A 17,500-nucleotide genomic window follows, 5' to 3' on the forward strand; every position below is an offset into this window, starting at 1 on the left:
GACTCCCGTGTCCGATTTCGGTCAGGGAGGGCTGGTTGGAAAGCCCCGACGCTGGCGCACACTATATTATCGGCCTGGGCCCCGGCAAGTTCGGGAAAGTGTCGCAGTCCCGTTCCGGCGGCCGCCCCGTCGGTCAGCGGCAGCTTATCGCGGATAACTTCGGGACGGAAAGTCCGATCCGGTCGGGGTGAACTGCGACTGAACGGGGTGGCGGGGCCGCACAGACCAGTAGCGGGCTTGTGTAGCTGCCTCTTGGCCCGGCCGAGGTACAGCCGTTGGCTGGAGACCGCTTTCCGACTGCTGAGCCGGTGCCGCGGGGACCCACCTTGACGCGCCGGCTGTCCGAGCAAGCCAGGGGCAAGGGGCATCCAGTGGTACCAGAAGGGAGTCGGTCCGACACCGGGAAGTCGGGTGCCCGTCGCTCCGAATCGAGCCCGGGGTTTTCGTGCGTCTAACAGGGCGGGCGTTTGGACCCGGTTGTCCGGGAGCGGGTCCGCAACGGCGGGAGATTGCCTGGGTTTGGCCGGCCGGCAGTCGAACGCCTTTCGCTCCGGACTCCCGTGTCCGATTTCGGTCAGGGAGGGCTCGTTGGAAAGCCCCGGCGCTGGCGCACACTATATTATCGGCCTGGACCCCGGCAAGTTCGGGAAAGTGTCGCAGTCCCGTAGCGGCTGCCGCCCCGTCGGTCAGCGGCAGCTTATCGGGGATAACTTCGGGACGGAAAGTCCGATCCGGTTGGGGTGAACTGCGACTGAACGGGGTGGGGGGGCCGCACAGACCAGTAGCGGGCTTGTGCAGCTGCCGCTTGGCCCGGCCGAGGTACAGCCGTTGGCTGGAGACCGCTTTCCGACTGCTGAGCCGGAGCCGCGGGGGCCCACCTTGACGCGCCGGCTGTACTAGCAAGCCAGGGGCAAGGGGCATCCAGTGGTACCGGAACGGAGTCGGTCCGACACCGGGAAGCCGGGTGCCCGTCGCTCCGAATCGAGCCCGGTGTTTTCGTGCGTGTAACAGGGCGGGCGTTTGGACCCGGTTGTCCGGGAGCGGGTCCGCAACGGCGGGAGGTTGCCTGTGTTTGGCCGGCCGGCAGTCGAACGCCTTTGGCTCCGGACTCCCGTGTCCGATTTCGGTCAGGGAGGGCTCGTTGGAAAGCCCCGGCGCTGGCGCACACTATATTATCGGCCTGGACCCCGGCAAGTTCGGGAAAGTGTCGCAGTCCCGTAGCGGCTGCCGCCCCGTCGGTCAGCGGCAGCTTATCGGGGATAACTTCGGGACGGAAAGTCCGATCCGGTTGGGGTGAACTGCTACTGAACGGGGTGGGGGGGCCGCACAGACCAGTAGCGGGCTTGTGCAGCTGCCGCTTGGCCCGGCCGAGGTACAGCCGTTGGCTGGAGACCGCTTTCCGACTGCTGAGCCGGAGCCGCGGGGGCCCACCTTGACGCGCCGGCTGTCCTAGCAAGCCAGGGGCAAGGGGCATCCAGTGGTACCGGAACGGAGTCGGTCCGACACCGGGAAGCCGGGTGCCCGTCGCTCCGAATCGAGCCCGGTGTTTTCGTGCGTGTAACAGGGCGGGCGTTTGGACCCGGTTGTCCGGGAGCGGGTCCGCAACGGCGGGAGGTTGCCTGTGTTTGGCCGGCCGGCAGTCGAACGCCTTTGGCTCCGGACTCCCGTGTCCGATTTCGGTCAGGGAGGGCTCGTTGGAAAGCCCCGGCGCTGGCGCACACTATATTATCGGCCTGGACCCCGGCAAGTTCGGGAAAGTGTCGCAGTCCCGTAGCGGCTGCCGCCCCGTCGGTCAGCGGCAGCTTATCGGGGATAACTTCGGGACGGAAAGTCCGATCCGGTTGGGGTGAACTGCTACTGAACGGGGTGGGGGGGCCGCACAGACCAGTAGCGGGCTTGTGCAGCTGCCGCTTGGCCCGGCCGAGGTACAGCCGTTGGCTGGAGACCGCTTTCCGACTGCTGAGCCGGAGCCGCGGGGGCCCACCTTGACGCGCCGGCTGTCCTAGCAAGCCAGGGGCAAGGGGCATCCAGTGGTACCGGAACGGAGTCGGTCCGACACCGGGAAGCCGGGTGCCCGTCGCTCCGAATCGAGCCCGGTGTTTTCGTGCGTGTAACAGGGCGGGCGTTTGGACCCGGTTGTCCGGGAGCGGGTCCGCAACGGCGGGAGGTTGCCTGAGTTTGGCCGGCCGGCAGTCGAACGCCTTTGGCTCCGGACTCCCGTGTCCGATTTCGGTCAGGGAGGGCTCATTGGAAAGCCCCGGCGCTGGCGCACACTATATTATCGGACTGGATCCCGGCAAGTTCGGGAAAGTGTCGGCGACCCGTACCGGCTGCCGCCCCGTCGGTCAGCGGCAGCTTATCGGGGATAACTTCGGGAAGGAAAGTCCGATCCGGTCGGGGTCAACTGCCACTGAACGGGGTGGCGGGGCCGCACAGACCAGTAGCGGGCTTGTGTAGCTGCCCCTTTCCCCGGCCGAGGTACAGCCGTTGGCTGGAGACCGCTTTCCGACTGCTGAGCCGGAGCCGCGGGGGCCCACCTTGACGCGCCGGCTGTCCTAGCAAGCCAGGGGCAAGGGGCATCCAAGGGTACCGGAACGGAGTCGGTCCGACACCGGGAAGCCGGGTGCCCGTCGCTCCGAATCGAGCCCGGTGTTTTCGTGCGTGTAACGAGGCGGGCGTTTGGACCCGGTTGTCCTGGAGCGGGTCCGCAACGGCGGGGGATTGCCTGTGTTTGGCCGGCCGGCAGTCGAACGCCTATCGCTCTGGACTCCCGTGTCCGATTTCGGTCAGGGAGGGCTCGTTGGAAAGCCCCGGCGCTGGCGCACACTATATTATCGGCCTGGACCCCGGCAAGTTCGGCAAAGTGTCGCCATCCCGCAGCGGCTGACGGGCCGCCGGTGAGCGGCAGCTTATCGGGCATAACTTCGGGAGGGAAAGTCCGATCCGGTCCGGATCAACGGCAGCCGAACGGGGTGGCGGGCCCGCACAGACCAGTGCCTGGCTTGTGTAGCTGCCCCTTTCCCCGGCCGAGGTACAGCCGTTGGCTGGAGACCGCTTTCCGACCACTGAGACGGCGGGGCAGGGGGCGGCCTGCACGCGCCGGCTGCCAGAGCAAGCCAGGGGCAAGGGGCATCCAGCGGTATCTGAACGGAGTCGGTCCGACACCGAGAAGCCGGGTGCCCGTCGCTCCGAAGCGAGACCGGGGTTTTTCGTGTGTAACGTGGCGGGCCTTTGGACCCGGTTGGCCGGGCGGCAGTGGAACACACACAGACACTCGCATACACTGAGAGAGACAGAGAGAAGATAGAGATACACAGAGTGAGAAAGACAAAGTCAACTCAGTAACTGAAATGTGAAAACTGACAACTGGGAAACCAAAAGTCAGAGTGGCAAATGATGAACCAAGGTGGCAAATGATTAACTGAAAACTTGTCATTCACATTTGGGACGGAATTCAGGATGGGAATGTATTCGGCCGCCTTACCGGGGCTTGGGGGTGCTGCTTTCCCGCTTGTGGAACCGAGTTGGGGTCGTCAAATGGCCTGGTGCATTGTTTGAAACACTGGTTAATGAGTTGTCAAGGTCGGAAATCATAGAACATAAGAGCAGCTCATTAACTGAAATTTTGAACATCGACAACTGGTTAACCAAAAGCCAGAGCGACAAATGATTAACCAAGGAGGCAACTCAGTAACTGAATTTCGAACATCGACAACTGGTTAACCAAGAGTCAGAGCGACAAATGATTAACCAAGGAGGCAACTCAGTAACTGAATTTCGAACATCGACAACTGGGTAACCAAAAGACACAGGGACAAATGAGTAACCAAAGGGCCAACTCATTAACTGAAATTTCAAAGAGGCAACTCATTAACTGAAATTTTGAACATCGACAACTGGATAACCAAATGTCAGAGCGACAAATGAGTAACCAAGCAGGCAACTGATTAACTGAAAACTTGTCATTCACATTTGGGACGGAATTCACGATGGGAGTGTATTCGGCCCCCTTACCGGGCCTTGGGGTGCTGCTTTCCCGCTTGTGGAACCGAGTTGGGGTCGTCAAATGGCCTGGTGCATTGTTTGAAACACTGGTTAATGAGTTGTCAAGGTCGGAAATCATAGAACATAAGAGCAGCTCATTAACTGAAATTTTGAACATCGACAACTGGTTAACCAAAAGCCAGAGCGACAAATGATTAACCAAGGAGGCAACTCAGTAACTGAATTTCGAACATCGACAACTGGTTAACCAAAAGACACAGGGACAAATGAGTAACCAAAGGGCCAACTCATTAACTGAAATTTCAAAGAGGCAACTCATTAACTGAAATTTTGAACATCGACAACTGGTTAACCAAAAGCCAGAGCGACAAATGATTAACCAAGGAGGCAACTCAGTAACTGAATTTCGAACATCGACAACTGGTTAACCAAATGTCAGAGCGACAAATGATTAACCAAGGAGGCAACTCATTAACTGAATTTCGAACATCGACAACTGGTTAACCAAAAGACACAGGGACAAATGAGTAACCAAAGGGCCAACTCATTAACTGAAATTTCAAAGAGGCAACTCATTAACTGAAATTTTGAACATCGACAACTGGTTAACCAAAAGCCAGAGCGACAAATGATTAACCAAGGAGGCAACTCATTAACTGAATTTCGAACATCGACAACTGGTTAACCAAAAGACACAGGGACAAATGAGTAACCAAAGGGCCAACTCATTAACTGAAATTTCAAAGAGGCAACTCATTAACTGAAATTTTGAACATCGACAACTGGTTAACCAAAAGCCAGAGCGACAAATGATTAACCAAGGAGGCAACTCATTAACTGAATTTCGAACATCGACAACTGGGTAACCAAAAGACACAGGGACAAATGAGTAACCAAAGGGCCAACTCATTAACTGAAATTTCAAAGAGGCTACTCATTAACTGAAATTTGAACATCGACAACTGGTTAACCAAATGTCAGAGCGACAAATGAGTAACCAAGCAGGCAACTGATTAACTGAAAACTTGTCTTTCACATTTGGGACGGAATTCACGATGGGAATGTATTCGGCCCCCTTACCGGGCCTTGGGGTGCTGCTTTCCCGCTTGTGGAACCGAGTTGGGGTCGTCAAATGGCCTGGTGCATTGTTTGAAACACTGGTTAATGAGTTGTCAAGGTAGGAAATCATAGAACATAAGAGCAGCTCATTAACTGAAATTTTGAACATCGACAACTGGTTAACCAAAAGCCAGAGCGACAAATGATTAACCAAGGAGGCAACTCATTAACTGAATTTCGAACATCGACAACTGGTTAACCAAAAGACACAGGGACAAATGAGTCACCAAAGGGCCAACTCATTAACTGAAATTTCAAAGAGGCAACTCAATAACTGAAATTTTGAACATCGACAACTGGTTAACCAAAAGCCAGAGCGACAAATGATTAACCAAGGAGGCAACTCATTAACTGAATTTCGAACATCGACAACTGGGTAACCAAAAGACACAGGGACAAATGAGTAACCAAAGGGCCAACTCATTAACTGAAATTTCAAAGAGGCTACTCATTAACTGAAATTTGAACATCGACAACTGGGTAACCAAATGTCAGAGCGACAAATGAGTAACCAAGCAGGCAACTGATTAACTGAAAACTTGTCATTCACATTTGGGACGGAATTCACGATGGGAATGTATTCGGCCCCCTTACCGGGCCTTGGGGTGCTGCTTTCCCGCTTGTGGAACCGAGTTGGGGTCGTCAAATGGCCTGGTGCATTGTTTGAAACACTGGTTAATGAGTTGTCAAGGTAGGAAATCATAGAACATAAGAGCAGCTCATTAACTGAAATTTTGAACATCGACAACTGGATAACCAAAAGCCAGAGCGACAAATGATTAACCAAGGAGGCAACTCATTAACTGAATTTCGAACATCGACAACTGGTTAACCAAATGTCAGAGCGACAAATGATTAACCAAGGAGGCAACTCATTAACTGAATTTCGAACATCGACAACTGGTTAACCAAAAGACACAGGGACAAATGAGTAACCAAAGGGCCAACTCATTAACTGAAATTTCAAAGAGGCAACTCATTAACTGAAATTTTGAACATCGACAACTGGTTAACCAAAAGCCAGAGCGACAAATGATTAACCAAGGAGGCAACTCATTAACTGAATTTCGAACATCGACAACTGGTTAACCAAAAGACACAGGGACAAATGAGTAACCAAAGGGCCAACTCATTAACTGAAATTTCAAAGAGGCAACTCATTAACTGAAATTTTGAACATCGACAACTGGTTAACCAAAAGCCAGAGCGACAAATGATTAACCAAGGAGGCAACTCATTAACTGAATTTCGAACATCGACAACTGGGTAACCAAAAGACACAGGGACAAATGAGTAACCAAAGGGCCAACTCATTAACTGAAATTTCAAAGAGGCTACTCATTAACTGAAATTTGAACATCGACAACTGGTTAACCAAATGTCAGAGCGACAAATGAGTAACCAAGCAGCCAACTGATTAACTGAAAACTTGTCTTTCACATTTGGGACGGAATTCACGATGGGAATGTATTCGGCCCCCTTACCGGGCCTTGGGGTGCTGCTTTCCCGCTTGTGGAACCGAGTTGGGGTCGTCAAATGGCCTGGTGCATTGTTTGAAACACTGGTTAATGAGTTGTCAAGGTAGGAAATCATAGAACATAAGAGCAGCTCATTAACTGAAATTTTGAACATCGACAACTGGTTAACCAAAAGCCAGAGCGACAAATGATTAACCAAGGAGGCAACTCATTAACTGAATTTCGAACATCGACAACTGGTTAACCAAAAGACACAGGGACAAATGAGTCACCAAAGGGCCAACTCATTAACTGAAATTTCAAAGAGGCAACTCAATAACTGAAATTTTGAACATCGACAACTGGTTAACCAAAAGCCAGAGCGACAAATGATTAACCAAGGAGGCAACTCATTAACTGAATTTCGAACATCGACAACTGGGTAACCAAAAGACACAGGGACAAATGAGTAACCAAAGGGCCAACTCATTAACTGAAATTTCAAAGAGGCTACTCATTAACTGAAATTTGAACATCGACAACTGGGTAACCAAATGTCAGAGCGACAAATGAGTAACCAAGCAGGCAACTGATTAACTGAAAACTTGTCATTCACATTTGGGACGGAATTCACGATGGGAATGTATTCGGCCCCCTTACCGGGCCTTGGGGTGCTGCTTTCCCGCTTGTGGAACCGAGTTGGGGTCGTCAAATGGCCTGGTGCATTGTTTGAAACACTGGTTAATGAGTTGTCAAGGTAGGAAATCATAGAACATAAGAGCAGCTCATTAACTGAAATTTTGAACATCGACAACTGGTTAACCAAAAGCCAGAGCGACAAATGATTAACCAAGGAGGCAACTCAGTAACTGAATTTCGAACATCGACAACTGGTTAACCAAAAGACACAGGGACAAATGAGTCACCAAAGGGCCAACTCATTAACTGAAATTTCAAAGAGGCAACTCAATAACTGAAATTTTGAACATCGACAACTGGTTAACCAAAAGCCAGAGCGACAAATGATTAACCAAGGAGGCAACTCATTAACTGAATTTCGAACATCGACAACTGGTTAACCAAATGTCAGAGCGACAAATGATCAACCAAGGAGGCAACTCATTAACTGAATTTCGAACATCGACAACTGGTTAACCAAGAGTCAGGGCGACAAATGATTAACCAAGGAGGCAACTTAGTAACTGAATTTCGAACATCGACAACTGGGTAACCAAAAGACACAGGGACAAATGAGTAACCAAAGGGCCAACTCATTAACAGAAATTTCAAAGAGGCAACTCATTAACTGAAATTTTGAACATCGACAACTGGTTAACCAAATGTCAGAGCGACAAATGAGTAACCAAGCAGGCAACTGATTAACTGAAAACTTGTCATTCACATTTGGGACGGAATTCACGATGGGAATGTATTCGGCCCCCTTACCGGGCCTTGGGGTGCTGCTTTCCCGCTTGTGGAACCGAGTTGGGGTCGTCAAATGGCCTGGTGCATTGTTTGAAACACTGGTTAATGAGTTGTCAAGGTCGGAAATCATAGAACATAAGAGCAGCTCATTAACTGAAATTTTGAACATCGACAACTGGTTAACCAAAAGCCAGAGCGACAAATGATTAACCAAGGAGGCAACTCATTAACTGAATTTCGAACATCGACAACTGGTTAACCAAAAGACACAGGGACAAATGAGTAACCAAAGGGCCAACTCATTAACTGAAATTTCAAAGAGGCAACTCAATAACTGAAATTTTGAACATCGACAACTGGTTAACCAAAAGCCAGAGCGACAAATGATTAACCAAGGAGGCAACTCATTAACTGAATTTCGAACATCGACAACTGGGTAACCAAAAGACACAGGGACAAATGAGTAACCAAAGGGCCAACTCATTAACTGAAATTTCAAAGAGGCTACTCATTAACTGAAATTTGAACATCGACAACTGGTTAACCAAATGTCAGAGCGACAAATGAGTAACCAAGCAGGCAACTGATTAACTGAAAACTTGTCATTCACATTTGGGACGGAATTCACGATGGGAATGTATTCGGCCCCCTTACCGGGCCTTGGGGTGCTGCTTTCCCGCTTGTGGAACCGAGTTGGGGTCGTCAAATGGCCTGGTGCATTGTTTGAAACACTGGTTAATGAGTTGTCAAGGTAGGAAATCATAGAACATAAGAGCAGCTCATTAACTGAAATTTTGAACATCGACAACTGGTTAACCAAAAGCCAGAGCGACAAATGATTAACCAAGGAGGCAACTCATTAACTGAATTTCGAACATCGACAACTGGTTAACCAAAAGACACAGGGACAAATGAGTCACCAAAGGGCCAACTCATTAACTGAAATTTCAAAGAGGCAACTCATTAACTGAAATTTTGAACATCGACAACTGGTTAACCAAAAGCCAGAGCGACAAATGATTAACCAAGGAGGCAACTCATTAACTGAATTTCGAACATCGACAACTGGTTAACCAAGAGTCAGAGCGACAAATGATTAACCAAGGAGGCAACTCATTAACTGAATTTCGAACATCGACAACTGGTTAACCAAGAGTCAGGGCGACAAATGATTAACCAAGGAGGCAACTCATTAACTGAATTTCGAACATCGACAACTGGGTAACCAAAAGACACAGGGACAAATGAGTAACCAAAGGGCCAACTCATTAACTGAAATTTCAAAGAGGCAACTCATTAACTGAAATTTTGAACATCGACAACTGGTTAACCAAATGTCAGAGCGACAAATGAGTAACCAAGCAGGCAACTGATTAACTGAAAACTTGTCATTCACATTTGGGACGGAATTCACGATGGGAATGTATTCGGCCCCCTTACCGGGCCTTGGAGTGCTGCTTTCCCGCTTGTGGAACCGAGTTGGGGTCGTCAAATGGCCTGGTGCATTGTTTGAAACACTGGTTAATGAGTTGTCAAGGTCGGAAATCATAGAACATAAGAGCAGCTCATTAACTGAAATTTTGAACATCGACAACTGGTTAACCAAAAGCCAGAGCGACAAATGATTAACCAAGGAGGCAACTCATTAACTGAATTTCGAACATCGACAACTGGTTAACCAGAAGACACAGGGACAAATGAGTAACCAAAGGGCCAACTCATTAACTGAAATTTCAAAGAGGCAACTCATTAACTGTAATTTTGAACATCGACAACTGGTTAACCAAAAGCCAGAGCGACAAATGATTAACCAAGGAGGCAACTCATTAACTGAATTTCGAACATCGACAACTGGGTAACCAAAAGACACAGGGACAAATGAGTAACCAAAGGGCCAACTCATTAACTGAAATTTCAAAGAGGCTACTCATTAACTGAAATTTGAACATCGACAACTGGTTAACCAAATGTCAGAGCGACAAATGAGTAACCAAGCAGGCATCTGATTAACTGAAAACTTGTCATTCACATTTGGGACGGAATTCACGATGGGAATGTATTCGGCCCCCTTACCGGGCCTTGGGGTGCTGCTTTCCCGCTTGTGGAACCGAGTTGGGGTCGTCAAATGGCCTGGTGCATTGTTTGAAACACTGGTTAATGAGTTGTCAAGGTAGGAAATCATAGAACATAAGAGCAGCTCATTAACTGAAATTTTGAACATCGACAACTGGTTAACCAAAAGCCAGAGCGACAAATGATTAACCAAGGAGGCAACTCATTAACTGAATTTCGAACATCGACAACTGGTTAACCAAAAGACACAGGGACAAATGAGTAACCAAAGGGCCAACTCATTAACTGAAATTTCAAAGAGGCAACTCATTAACTGAAATTTTGAACATCGACAACTGGTTAACCAAAAGCCAGAGCGACAAATGATTAACCAAGGAGGCAACTCATTAACTGAATTTCGAACATCGACAACTGGTTAACCAAGAGTCAGAGCGACAAATGATTAACCAAGGAGGCAACTCATTAACTGAATTTCGAACATCGACAACTGGCTAACCAAGAGTCAGGGCGACAAATGATTAACCAAGGAGGCAACTCATTAACTGAATTTCGAACATCGACAACTGGGTAACCAAAAGACACAGGGACAAATGAGTAACCAAAGGGCCAACTCATTAACTGAAATTTCAAAGAGGCAACTCATTAACTGAAATTTTGAACATCGACAACTGGTTAACCACATGTCAGAGCGACAAATGAGTAACCAAGCAGGCAACTGATTAACTGAAAACTTGTCATTCACATTTGGGACGGAATTCACGATGGGAATGTATTCGGCCCCCTTACCGGGCCTTGGGGTGCTGCTTTCCCGCTTGTGGAACCGAGTTGGGGTCGTCAAATGGCCTGGTGCATTGTTTGAAACACTGGTTAATGAGTTGTCAAGGTAGGAAATCATAGAACATAAGAGCAGCTCATTAACTGAAATTTTGAACATCGACAACTGGTTAACCAAAAGCCAGAGCGACAAATGATTAACCAAGGAGGCAACTTAGTAACTGAATTTCGAACATCGACAACTGGTTAACCAAAAGACACAGGGACAAATGAGTCACCAAAGGGCCAACTCATTAACTGAAATTTCAAAGAGGCAACTCATTAACTGAAATTTTGAACATCGACAACTGGTTAACCAAAAGCCAGAGCGACAAATGATTAACCAAGGAGGCAACTCATTAACTGAATTTCGAACATCGACAACTGGTTAACCAAATGTCAGAGCGACAAATGAGTAACCAAGGAGGCAACTCAGTAACTGAATTTCGAACATCGACAACTGGTTAACCAAGAGTCAGGGCGACAAATGATTAACCAAGGAGGCAACTCATTAACTGAATTTCGAACATCGACAACTGGTTAACCAAAAGACACAGGGACAAATGAGTAACCAAAGGGCCAACTCATTAACTGAAATTTCAAAGAGGCAACTCAATAACTGAAATTTTGAACATCGACAACTGGTTAACCAAAAGCCAGAGCGACAAATGATTAACCAAGGAGGCAACTCATTAACTGAATTTCGAACATCGACAACTGGGTAACCAAAAGACACAGGGACAAATGAGTAACCAAAGGGCCAACTCATTAACTGAAATTTCAAAGAGGCTACTCATTAACTGAAATTTGAACATCGACAACTGGTTAACCAAAAGACACAGGGACAAATGAGTCACCAAAGGGCCAACTCATTAACTGAAATTTCAAAGAGGCAACTCATTAACTGAAATTTTGAACATCGACAACTGGTTAACCAAAAGCCAGAGCGACAAATGATTAACCAAGGAGGCAACTCATTAACTGAATTTCGAACATCGACAACTGGTTAACCAAGAGTCAGAGCGACAAATGATTAACCAAGGAGGCAACTCATTAACTGAAATTTTGAACATCGACAACTGGTTAACCAAATGTCAGAGCGACAAATGAGTAACCAAGCAGGCAACTGATTAACTGAAAACTTGTCATTCACATTTGGGACGGAATTCACGATGGGAATGTATTCGGCCCCCTTACCGGGCCTTGGGGTGCTGCTTTCCCGCTTGTGGAACCGAGTTGGGGTCGTCAAATGGCCTGGTGCATTGTTTGAAACACTGGTTAATGAGTTGTCAAGGTCGGAAATCATAGAACATAAGAGCAGCTCATTAACTGAAATTTTGAACATCGACAACTGGTTAACCAAAAGCCAGAGCGACAAATGATTAACCAAGGAGGCAACTCATTAACTGAATTTCGAACATCGACAACTGGTTAACCAAAAGACACAGGGACAAATGAGTCACCAAAGGGCCAACTCATTAACTGAAATTTCAAAGAGGCAACTCATTAACTGTAATTTTGAACATCGACAACTGGTTAACCAAAAGCCAGAGCGACAAATGATTAACCAAGGAGGCAACTCATTAACTGAATTTCGAACATCGACAACTGGTTAACCAAAAGACACAGGGACAAATGAGTAACCAAAGGGCCAACTCATTAACTGAAATTTCAAAGAGGCAACTCATTAACTGAAATTTTGAACATCGACAACTGGTTAACCAAAAGCCAGAGCGACAAATGATTAACCAAGGAGGCAACTCAATAACTGAATTTCGAACATCGACAACTGGGTAACCAAAAGACACAGGGACAAATGAGTAACCAAAGGGCCAACTCAGTAACTGAAATTTCAAAGAGGCAACTCATTAACTGAAATTTTGAACATCGACAACTGGTTAACCAAATGTCAGAGCGACAAATGAGTAACCAAGCAGGCAACTGATTAACTGAAAACTTGTCATTCACATTTGGGACGGAATTCACGATGGGAATGTATTCGGCCCCCTTACCGGGCCTTGGGGTGCTGCTTTCCCGCTTGTGGAACCGAGTTGGGGTCGTCAAATGGCCTGGTGCATTGTTTGAAACACTGGTTAATGAGTTGTCAAGGTAGGAAATCATAGAACATAAGAGCAGCTCATTAACTGAAATTTTGAACATCGACAACTGGTTAACCAAAAGCCAGAGCGACAAATGATTAACCAAGGAGGCAACTCATTAACTGAATTTCGAACATCGACAACTGGTTAACCAAAAGACACAGGGACAAATGAGTCACCAAAGGGCCAACTCATTAACTGAAATTTCAAAGAGGCAACTCATTAACTGTAATTTTGAACATCGACAACTGGTTAACCAAAAGCCAGAGCGACAAATGATTAACCAAGGAGGCAACTCATTAACTGAATTTCGAACATCGACAACTGGTTAACCAAATGTCAGAGCGACAAATGATTAACCAAGGAGGCAACTCAGTAACTGAATTTCGAACATCGACAACTGGTTAACCAAGAGTCAGGGCGACAAATGATTAACCAAGGAGGCAACTCAATAACTGAATTTCGAACATCGACAACTGGGTAACCAAAAGACACAGGGACAAATGAGTAACCAAAGGGCCAACTCAGTAACTGAAATTTCAAAGAGGCAACTCATTAACTGAAATTTTGAACATCGACAACTGGTTAACCAAATGTCAGAGCGACAAATGAGTAACCAAGCAGGCAACTGATTAACTGAAAACTTGTCATTCACATTTGGGACGGAATTCACGATGGGAATGTATTCGGCCCCCTTACCGGGCCTTGGGGTGCTGCTTTCCCGCTTGTGGAACCGAGTTGGGGTCGTCAAATGGCCTGGTGCATTGTTTGAAACACTGGTTAATGAGTTGTCAAGGTCGGAAATCATAGAACATAAGAGCAGCTCATTAACTGAAATTTCGAACATCGACAACTGGTTAACCAAAAGCCAGAGCGACAAATGATTAACCAAGGAGGCAACTCATTAACTGAATTTCGAACATCGACAACTGGTTAACCAAAAGCCAGAGCGACAAATGATTAACCAAGGAGGCAACTCAGTAACTGAATTTCGAACATCGACAACTGGGTAACCAAGAGTCAGAGCGACAAATGATTAACCAAGGAGGCAACTCATTAACTGAATTTCGAACATCGACAACTGGTTAACCAAAAGACACAGGGACAAATGAGTAACCAAAGGGCCAACTCATTAACTGAAATTTCAAAGAGGCAACTCATTAACTGTAATTTTGAACATCGACAACTGGTTAACCAAAAGCCAGAGCGACAAATGAGTAACCAAGGAGGCAACTCATTAACTGAATTTCGAACATCGACAACTGGTTAACCAAAAGACACAGGGACAAATGAGTAACCAAAGGGCCAACTCATTAACTGAAATTTCAAAGAGGCAACTCATTAACTGAATTTCGAACATCGACAACTGGATAACCAAATGTCAGAGCGACAAATGATTAACCAAGCAGGCAACTGATTAACTGAAATTTTAAAATTGACAACTGGATAACCAAAAGTGGGAACTCATGCTTCGGACGGGCTTACATACGGCAGGCTGACGCCCGGCAGAGGCCCGGGCTTCGCCTCCCTTGCGTAAGCGACCGTCTCCGAATCGATTAAAGGCGTAAAATCGGAGTTCAGAGCGGGAAAATTTTTTCCCGAAAACGGCCGGAAAAAAAAAAATGTCTCCTTTTCCGCCGAGCAGGGTGGCATTCGAACGGGCACGGGAAGCCGCGTCTAACGGTGTAAAAACGGCTTGGCTCCGACGCGGGAGTGCGGAGATATGGCCGTTCAAAGTTGTACTGGAAGTCCGGAAGGAGAAAAATTTGACTGCCTGTAGCCGAAAAAAGTTCCAGCGGTCGGTCACAAAAGTCAAATCCGTCCCGCTGATTTGACACTTGTCATTTCTGGCAGGGGGGATTGGCGGGGTACCTGGAGAATGGTAGGAGGTGGTTTCTCGAGACTTTGTCTGTTTTCCAGATTACTGTCTAGGGCCTCCAGGTCTGCAGAGACCGACCAGGGCTGCCGTCCAACCGACTTTTAACCCTTTTTGGGTGGAAATTTATTTCCATTTTTAACCAATTTTCGGGTTTTTGGTCGGGCTTAAAAACGGCAGCCTGACGCCCGGCAGAGGCCGGGGCTTCGGCTCCCTTGCGTAAGGGACCGTATACGAAACGATTAAAGCCGAAAAATCCGAGTTCAGAGCGGGAATTTTTTTTCCCGAAATCGGCCGAAAAATAAAAAAATTCTCCTTTTCCGCCGAGCAGGGCGGCATTCGAACGGGCACGGGAAGCCGCGTCTAACGGTGTAAAAACGGCTTGGCTCCGACGCGGGAGTGCGGAGATATGGCCGTTCAAAGTTGTACTGGAAGTCCGGAAGGAGAAAAATTTGACTGCCTGTAGCCGAAAAAAGTTCCAGCGGTCGGTCACAAAAGTCAAATCCGTCCCGCTGATTTGACACTTGTCATTTCTGGCAGGGGGGATTGGCGGGGTACCTGGAGAATGGTAGGAGGTGGTTTCTCGAGACTTTGTCTGTTTTCCAGATTACTGTCTAGGGCCTCCAGGTCTGCAGAGACCGACCAGGGCTGCCGTCCAACCGACTTTTAACCCTTTTTGGGTGGAAATTTATTTCCATTTTTAACCAATTTTCGGGTTTTTGGTCGGGCTTAAAAAACGGCAGCCTGACGCCTGGCAGAGGCCGGGGCTTCGGCTCCCCTTGCGTAAGGGACCGTATTCGACCCGATTAAGCCCCGAAAATGGATCCAAATGTCGGCCGACCAAGTAAGCTTGCTGGGGAGAGAGACTAAGTGCCGGGCTGGGCACCTCATTAACCAGTGAAAAGTTTTGGCTGCTGGAGAGACTAAGTCCCAGCCTGGGCACATCATTAACCATAAATGAAAAAGGCGAGGCCGAGTCTGGTGCATGGCTAACTGATTAACCAAATTGGCAAGGCCCGGGCTGAAAGTGAATGAGCGACCCGTGGCCAGGGGGCTGGAATGCGGGAGAGAATCCAACCCCCAAAATATGGAAGTCCGATGAGAAAATATTCGGCCGCCTTTTGCGGGCCTCGGGTGTTGCTTCCCGGCCTGGGAAAGTGAGTTGCTCCCGCCGAATTGACATGTGCATTTAACGATTTCGAGACATGATTAACCAAAACGCGGAAGTCCGATGAGAAAATATTAGGGCCCTTCAAGCGGGCCTCCGGTGATGCTTTCCGGCTTGGGAAAGTGAATTGCTCCCGCCGAATTGACATGTGCATTTAACGATTTCGAGACATGATTAACCAAAACGCGGAAGTCCGATGAGAAAATATTCGGCCGCCTTTTGCGGGCCTCGGGTGTTGCTTCCCGGCCTGGGAAAGTGATTTGCTACCGCCAAATTGACATGTGTCATTTCTGGCAAGTGTCTCAGGACATAGTTAATGAGTTGCAGTTTGGGAAATCATTAACCTCGTCGGAAGTCCCGATGAAGAAAAAAAAAAGTGCCATTTGCGGGGATTTGGGTGCTCCTGGTCGGATAGAGGTGGCCGTTTGACCCGCTGATTTGACACTTGTCATTTCTGGCAGGGGGGGTTGGCGGGGTGCCCGGAGATTTTCGGGAACACGATTTTCAGAACAAAATTCACTCAGCGGGAGCACTTTGAAAATGCCCGAAAAGTGTTACTTTGCTAAAAGGCTCATTTTATCAATATAGAGACCTTTCAAAGAGTATTGGAAAGTCATATTAAAGTGGTTTTGTGGCTTTTATGACTTAATGACAAAAAACTCTAAGTGTGAATCTGAAATCGTAGACAGACAGCAGAAACATATAAATAATTCCAGCGTCTAAGTTTCATTTGCTGTCTGTCACACAGGTGCCTCTGAACCGGTCAGGGCCTGTGACCCCACTGAGCTTGTGTTTTGTGGCTTATGCACACGCAGTGTTTGCACCAAGTTCCCCTGTGTTGTGCGCTCAGTGGGCCCGTCCAAGACAGCAGAAACAAGATGTACATGCCAGCGTCTTTAAAGTTTCATTTGTTGTCTTGTCACACAGGTGCCTCTGAACCGGTCAGGGCCTGTGACCCCACTGAGTTGTTTACTGGGGCTAATGCACAAGCAGTGTTTTGTCAGAGAGTTCCACTGTGTTGTGCGCTCAGTGGGTCCGTCTAAAATGACAAGACAGCAGAAACATTCCAGCGAGTTTCATTTGTTGTCTTGTCACACAGGTGCCTCTGAACGGGTCAGGGCCTGTGACCCCCGCTGAGTTGTTTACTGGGGCTAACGCACAAGCAGTGTTTGTCAGAGAGTTCCACTGTGTTGTGCGCTCAGTGGGTCCGTCTAAAATGACAAGACAGCAGAAACATTCCAGCGAGTTCCATTTGTTGTCTTGTCACACAGGTGCCTCTGAGCGGGTCAGGGCCTGTGACCCCATTGAGCTTTGTGAGCAACGTATGCACACGCAGTGTTTGCAACGAGATTCCCTGTGTTGTGCGCTCAGTGGGCCCGTACGACCGATTTGGTGACTCGCGTCCGTAGTGGGAGTCCCCGGGCCGGCCCAGTATAGAGAGAGGCTGGTGTTCAGGCTATTTCGG

This window comes from Somniosus microcephalus, unplaced genomic scaffold (genome assembly GCF_052327205.1).
Source record: "Somniosus microcephalus isolate GS21.2 unplaced genomic scaffold, FLI_Smic_1.0 scaffold679, whole genome shotgun sequence".
NCBI classification, from domain to species: Eukaryota; Metazoa; Chordata; class Chondrichthyes; order Squaliformes; family Somniosidae; genus Somniosus; species Somniosus microcephalus.